Source organism: Saccopteryx leptura, chromosome 5 (assembly GCF_036850995.1).
Source record: "Saccopteryx leptura isolate mSacLep1 chromosome 5, mSacLep1_pri_phased_curated, whole genome shotgun sequence".
In the NCBI taxonomy this organism is placed as follows: Eukaryota; Metazoa; Chordata; class Mammalia; order Chiroptera; family Emballonuridae; genus Saccopteryx; species Saccopteryx leptura.
This window is the reverse complement of record NC_089507.1, coordinates 132,053,597-132,061,259: the sequence shown is the minus strand read 5'-3', so window position 1 is coordinate 132,061,259 and position 7,663 is coordinate 132,053,597. Positions and strand designations below refer to the sequence as shown.

General features: G+C 39.1%; 1 non-coding gene across 1 annotated transcript; it reads right to left on the bottom strand.

Moving 5' to 3' along the window:
- Positions 1-5,936: 5,936 nt before the first annotated feature.
- TRNAA-GGC (transfer RNA alanine (anticodon GGC)) lies at positions 5,937-6,012 on the bottom strand. Its single transcript has one exon. It is a non-coding gene; the product is annotated as a tRNA-Ala (tRNA).
- Between the last annotated feature and the right edge of the window lie 1,651 nt (positions 6,013-7,663).

The window sequence follows — 7,663 nt, the reverse complement described above, 5'->3', positions numbered from 1 at the left end:
CTTCAGTGTTCCTTGGTTGAAGAGTCCTCTTAGTTTAGTCCAAAGTTGGTTTTTCCAGATGATGGTTCTTAAAATTAGTTTGTAATCCACTTTGGTTTTGGGAGGTAGAAGTTGGTATGTCTGCCTACTCCATCTCCATCTTATCTTCTCTGTAGGTTTGTTTTTAAGTTCTAATTTATTCTTAAAGTGGTGATTCCCCCAAGCTCAGTGTTCTTCTCCTATAATGCAACCCACTGCAGTGCAGGCATCCACGATGAGTCCTTTGCATTACCACCACAGGACTTGGGGGTCATGGGGAACCAATACAAACTCACATGAAGATCAGTCTACTGCTTTTGTTGTAGCAGAGTTTATTGTCTCGAACCCATGAATTACATGTTTTCTACCAGCAACTATGAAGCACTCATAGGAAAGCTTGATAGTTAGTAAGCAGGATAAAATCTCAAACCCCATGTAGTTTTCAACAAGGCCATGCTGTCAGTAAGTGGTGAAACTTGAATTTGAACCTGAAGAGTTTGGCTTTAAATTCTAGAGTCTTAAACACTACTAATACTGCATCGAAAATAGGGAACATTTCCTAGTAGAGTAAGGCCAGATTATTAAAGAGGATATGATGTTTGGATTCAATTTTGAAGGAAAAATGGGAATGTTGCAGAAGATAAGGGAGGAAAAATCATTGTAGGCAGAGGGAGCATATTGTACAGGTGCTGGAGCCCATGGAATGTTCCAGACACAGCAAAAATGCTATTGTCAGGCTGAGGACACAGTGGAATTTTGCTGGAGAACAGGGCGAGAGACGAGGCTGAGAAGACAGGCAGAGGCCAGGCATGGTTGGTCCTGTGTGCCTATTTATCTTATCTCTTCTTATGGCCTGACTCCTGTGTCTCTTATTCCTGTCTCCCCCAACCACTCTCAAATTCTTATGTTGAATCGTAACCCCACGTGTGATTGTATTAGGAGGTGGTGTCTTAGAGAGTGATTAGGTCATAAAAGTGAAGCCCTCATGATGGGATTAGTTCCCTTTTAAAAGAGACCCCAGAGAGCTCCTGATCCCTTTTTTCTTCCATGTGAGGACACAGAGAGAAGATAGCCACTTATGAACCAGGAAGCAGGGCCTCCCCAGACACTGAATCTTATTGGTGCCTGATCTCAGACATCAACCTTCCAAAACCGTGAGAAATAAATAAATAAGCCACTCAGTCTATGATATTCTGTTATAGCAACCCAACTGGACTAAGACAACTGTGGAAACCGTTTTAAGGATTTTAGGCAGGAAAATGACACAACCAGTTAGTGACTTTGAAAAAGCCATCTAGAACAGTGTGCAAGATGAATTGGAGGAGTCAAAGAGATCAAATAAAAAGTGATTGGAATACTGTAAGTGAGATGTGATGAGGGCCCGAACTTATTAGCATATGCAATTTAAGTGTCAATATTTTAATGCAAAGTCTAATGATAGTACTAATTAACTTGGAATTACTCCAGCCAAAATAGTTGCATTTTTAGTTCCTAAAAAGAGCCTTTCTCTTTTTACTTTATAAAATAAGCAGAGATCACCTGAATAAAATGATCTTGTTTTGCCAATTCCAGGTAGAAGAGTCTAATGAGGAGAAGCTGGATCTCTACTCCCTGAGATGAAGGTAAGCATGGCTGATACTGAGGGACAGGCTCTATCTCCTTTCTTTGTGGCTAAGAAAAAATGAGAAAAGCTAACAGGAAATTCCTTTCCAAAGCAAAGATTCTCAAACCTTTCTTAGCAGAGCCCACGTAAGCAGAATAACATACCCCCTAAGCACACATAATTCACTTTTTCTTTTTCCTTTTTTATAGGAAAAACTCTGGTAACACTGGTTAGTGGGAAAGCAAGTTGGAGCTATTGGTTATGGTATGTGTGGGGGTTATGGAATTATCTGCTTTGGTGATGGGATGTAAATAATTTGTTCTTGGTTCCCAAAGTTCACATGTCTTTAAATTCAGTTATGGGGACAATTGCAGTCCAAAACATTGTTGATGAAGATATGCATCGCTGTACATTATCAGCTTAGCAAAATAATTTCTGACAAACTAAATTAATAATAATAATAATAAAAATAAAGAAACTGTAATTTGTGGTGAAAAGCAAAAACACTAGGAACTGAAAAGTATAACTTGGGCAGAATCCCCTAAATCACCTAATATTCATTAATCCTTCCTTCTTAACAGAACCTGAAAATTGTTAAGGAATATACTTTCCTCTACACAGCCAGGAGAGGTAGGGAGACTGGCTCTTTCTTAGCTCTAGCTGGCAGATTCTAGATTGTCTACATAAGTCCAATTCTCCTGGTTGGTGATTGTGTTCGTCAAGGGGCAGATGACAAAAAGCTCTTCTTTTGAACACTGCTGTGTCAGAATGCAATGCCTGGAAATGCTTTCTCTAACTGTGACCTTGAGAGTTGCTAGCATGGGGACAAAACTGATGCAGAGACAGGAAAAGCCAAAGCAGACCCAAAGAAGCAGAGCTACAACTTCGAACACCTTGTTATGTAGAGTATAAACCATCCTTACTGTTGAAGCCACTTGAGTCAGTTTCTGGTATTTGTTTCCAGAAGCTTCCTGATATGATGACACATCTAGAGTGATCATTCTCTGACAACAGACTCCCTGAGGGAGGCTTTGCGACATAAACAAGCACTTAAATAACTGTCAGGCTTTTTAGAAAAATTCTGAATTAGAATCTTTAATAAAACAGTAGAAACAGCTGATGGTAGTTTTTGAATACCAAATTTTATGAACCCTGCTAACTTTTTTATTAAGTTACTATCCAGGAGCCCTTCCAAGTGTCCGAGAGCCAAAAGAAGGATATGCACTTTGTACCGGGATAGAGTCCAACAACACTTTAAAAAACACTGCTTTACAAGTAACAGGTGACATCCCGCCATGGTCAAAGGATGGTGGGCAATGTTTCCTACAATATAAGTACACCCAGTTATAGCTAAACTGCTATTTTTTGAATAAAAGCTGTAGATAAAACACATGACTAAATCATAGTGTTAAGGTAAAGTTCATTATAATGATGGTAATTTAGAAAAGGCTCTCATAAACTTATTTTGTCTTAGATTGCATAAACCAGTGAAAAGTTCACTGTTCCTTCTTGAGAGCTATATATAGACTATCCCCCAGAAACTTGTCTACGTTCTTCATTAAAAATTTGGAATGTCTCATCAAAGTCAACAATTGTTCTCTTTGATTTTTTGTAAATCAATGGGTAGTATTTCATTTTCTCTGCATTCTCTCTGAAGAGAATTTGTGAAAATTTACATAATTTTAATTGAAAGATATTTAGTCCTCACATGTAATAAAGGAACTTCAACTAGACAGAGTCTGGGGACCTTGGAGAGTGGTATTGTGCCCTTTTCCCTTGGCATGTTGGCTTCTTCTCTATACTTTAATATAAAATATTAGTGAAATTGACCAGTCTTAGATGAGAAACCATGTTGTCTTGAGGAATTACATTAATTTGCCTTCTTTCAGGTTGCAAGGAATAGAGACTTTCATTTACTTCAGATGATGAGTTGTTAAAATAAACAGAGAGAGAAAGAGAGAGGAAGAAACAGAGGGAGAGAAAGAAAGAATTAGAAAGAAAGAAAGAAAGAAAGAAAGAAAGAAAGAAAGAAAGAAAGAAAGAAAGAAAGAAAGAAAGAAAGAAAGAAAGAAAGAAAGAGAAAAAAGGAAGGAAGGAAAAAAAAAGAAGGAAGAAACATCAGTGACTGGACAGCCACTATTCAAGAGAAAAGAAAACAATGGCTTCTTATCAGTTAGGACACAGTACCAGCATTAATGACAACAAAAGCTCTTGGGACCAGACATCTTTTTCTGTTCTCAGAATTAGACATCTGCCACTCCCTACTCATGATTGTCACATTTGTGAGTTTGTTTTTTTTTAAATCTAGTTTGTCCATCTGCTGCCTCTGAAAGACAATTTCACGATGTATATAGAATTCTAGGTCAATGATGTGTTTTCTTTCAGCACTTTGATGTTAATTCATTGTCTTCTGGCTTCCACTATTTTTTATGAGAAGTCAGTCATTCTTATTGTTTTTTGTTTTATTTTACAGGGACAAAGAGAGTCAGAGAGAGAGGGATAGATAGGGACAGACAGAAATGGAGAGAGATGAGAAGCATCAATCATCAGTTTTTTGTTGCGACACTTTAGTTGCTCATTGATTGCTTTTTCATATGTGCCTTGACCACGGGCCTTCAGCAGACCAAGTAACCCCTTGCTCAAGCCAGTGACCTTGGGTCCAAGCTGGTGAGCTTTGCTCAAACCAGATGAGCCCGTGCTCAAGCTGGTGACCTCGGGGTCTCGAACCTGGGTCTTCTGCATCCCAGTCCGATGCTCTATCCACTGTGCCACGGCCTTGTCAGGCATTCTTATTATTGACACTTCATTTTTAAAATCTCTTTTCAATTTATGATTCAACTTCATAATTTCTATTAACCTGTGTTCAAGTTCACTTTTGTTTTTTTTGATTTTGAGGATTCGAACTTCCGTTAATGCCATCTAGTGAATTAATTTTATTTTAGGCATTGTATTTTATAACACTGGAATTTTCATTTTGTCCTTTTCTTAGAGTTCTCTTTTCTCTCCTGAAATACCTTATGTCTTACCCATTACGTTCACATTTTACAAATTCTTAAATATATTTATAATAGCTGTTTTAAAATTTTTGGTGCTAATTCTAATAACTGGAGTTAGCTGCAAGTCTTCATCTATTGACTATGTTTTCTTTTGATTATTGGTCAGTGACTCCTGTTTGTTTGCATGCATCATTTTTTATTATTTTATTTAAGGATGTGTATATAAAGACAGTGAAGATTGAAGTATAATAATGTTTAGATTATTTTAGATTATTTCTCAGAGAATGCAGACCTTTCCTTCTGCCTGATAGGGTGAAGGGGTGATTATTCAGATTCCTTCTAAAGTCAAATTGAACCGGGTCTGGGCTGGGGTTCTAATTAAATTGAGATTATCTACACTTAGATTGACTCTCAAACTCCCACACTACTGATGCCTTTTTGAAATGATCAGAACTTGAGCTGATGGCATTTAAAAAAAATTTTTTTAATTTGCTTTGAATTTAACTCAACAGAGTCCTGTAATTCAAGCACTATGCGAATGCAGGTCTCCGAGAGTTTGCTCTGCATTTTCATTCGCCCTTTCTTCACGGATTATTTTTTGTCAAAGTTTGCAGGTAAGGATGAGGATAGGAGGGTTGTTGGGCCAATTTAGTTTTGCAGTGGGGACATTTCCACATTACAGTTCACCTCTCTAGCCTCCACTACTTCAGTTCACCTCACCTCTGAAGCTCAGCTGATTTCTCCTCCATGCGAAGCCTCTCTAGGACCGCCCTGCTCTCCTAGACCGGGTGCTCTTCCCAAGGGTAGTGCCTGTCCCGCCTCTCCCTTTGCCAGAGAAGGGCTCATTTCTTTGAAATTCAGTTCATTAAGACTTCCTTTGTTCCTATCTTTGTTAGCCTCTTGGAAAAGTATAATTTTATACGTCTGGGGTTTTCTCAGTGTTATCCATGAGAATAAAAGCCTTTCATTCATGCCTTTCTTTTTTTTCTTTCTTTTTTTTTTTTTTTTTTGTATCTTTTCTGAAGCTGGAAACGGGGAGAGACAGTCAGACAGACTCCCGCATGCGCCCGACCGGGATCCACCCGGCACGCTCACCAGGGGGCGACGCTCTGCCCACCAGGGGGCGATGCTCTGCCCCTCCGGGGCATCGCTCTGTCGCCACCAGAGCCACTCTAGCGCCTGGGGCAGAGGCCAAGGAGCCATCCCCAGCACCCGGGCCATCTTTGCTCCAATGGAGCCTCAGCTGCGGGAGGGGAAGAGAGAGACAGAGAGGAAGGAGAGGGGGAGGGGTGGAGAAGCAGATGGGCACTTCTCCTGTGTGCCCTGGCCGGGAATTGAACCCGGGACTTCCGCATGCCAGGCCGACGCTCTACCACTGAGCCAACCGGCCAGGGCCAAGAAGAGGAAATATATATTGTAAATGAATGAGCAAATGAAACAATGAACTTACTGACAGTATGAGTGAGATATCCAAGTTTGGAGAATCTATTGATAACCTCAAAATGCTGAAAAATTTATTTATGTTTCATGTTATTTTAAAGTGTTATTTGGTTGTATCTAACAAAAATAGAAAACTAATATACTGTTTGACCCAGCAATTTTAGTTCACCATCTTCTTCAGCAAACCATCTTCTTCAGTTGTCCACATGATGACTTTTGCTGACCTAAATGAGAGCTACTGGTCATAAAGACTTTGAAAAAACAAGAATGAACTTTTGCTCTTGGGTGGGACTGAGCCATCATTCCTGTAGAAGAAAGGATCGCATGTCTTATATGGACTGTAACAGCATTTTAGGAAGCAAGGAACACTGATCTGAGAATCCAGAGTCAGGGTTGTGTTATCTTAGCTTTACGACTAGCTAGTCTCTAAGCTCACGTGAGTTATTTTCCTATCTGGGCATCCTTTGTGAAATATTGGCTGATGGTTAAAGTTGTTTATCCCTTTAAAATTATGTATTTTAAAAAAGGACAATAAAAAACCCCCCAAAACCTGAACAGCACATTCCACATTTATGCTTTCTAACATTTCTATTTTCGTGTAATAAACTTTATGCTGATTCATTTTCCTAGAGAAGAATAACACAGTCTGTAGAATTTGCTCTTGTATTTGTGAGCCCAGGTTTTGATTATCCATGGAAATCCTGGCTCTCTAAACTTTGCTTACTTTGCTTTCTGGGGATATATGAGCTCAGACACATGCACTAAACACATGTTCCTGGTTTCCCATATTATTTATGGATACGTAGATGTTTTATGTCACTCATTTAGGTAAAGGAGTATTAATCTGATTAATTTACTCACGCCATCATTTAGAACCTGAACTTCAGCAAGAAGCTAGAATAAAGCCCAATATACATAGTTCTCAAGTGATTCCGAGGAAAAGCCATTTCATATCCGGGTTTCTGATGTTCCAGCAAATAACAGTTGAACCTTGTCAATTTGCTGTGAAACCAAATCAATTGGCTTGCCTGATGCACTGGTCTCTGTGTGTGGAGGAAACAGTTAAGATGAACAATGGTTCATTCCAGGGCTTCGTGCAGCTCTAAAACTAGAAAAGGAAAGACTATAGTTTATCAGTAGCTGAAACAGGACTGTGCTGGAATGGAGCCAATGGCAGTTGAATTAGAAACACGTCAGGGAAAAGGGCGGATGGCATTCTGCTTTTAAGCACAGGCAGAATCTCCTTAGAAATAGCTGGTGCAAAGCAACTGTGGTTAGTGCAGTCCCCACCCCCTCCCTAGAGAGAAGCCACTGACGACAAAAACCTGTGTACACCAAGGCAGTTTTCTCTGCCAGAGAAAATATACTTGTAGCAGTGCTGTGGGGTTAAATATATTTTAGGATAGAAATGCTGTGACTAGCTTCTTAGGAAGCAATTTTGGGATTCTTGTTTTTGTTTTTTGGTTCTTTCTTCACTTTTATTGGCAATAAATACTATTGAAAAAACTACTCCCTTCAACAAAAATGTTTTTATTAAGTCATTTTTCTTCTTCATTAAATCAATGGTTTCTCAAAACAGGGTGTTGGAGACAATCTAATGGCATGT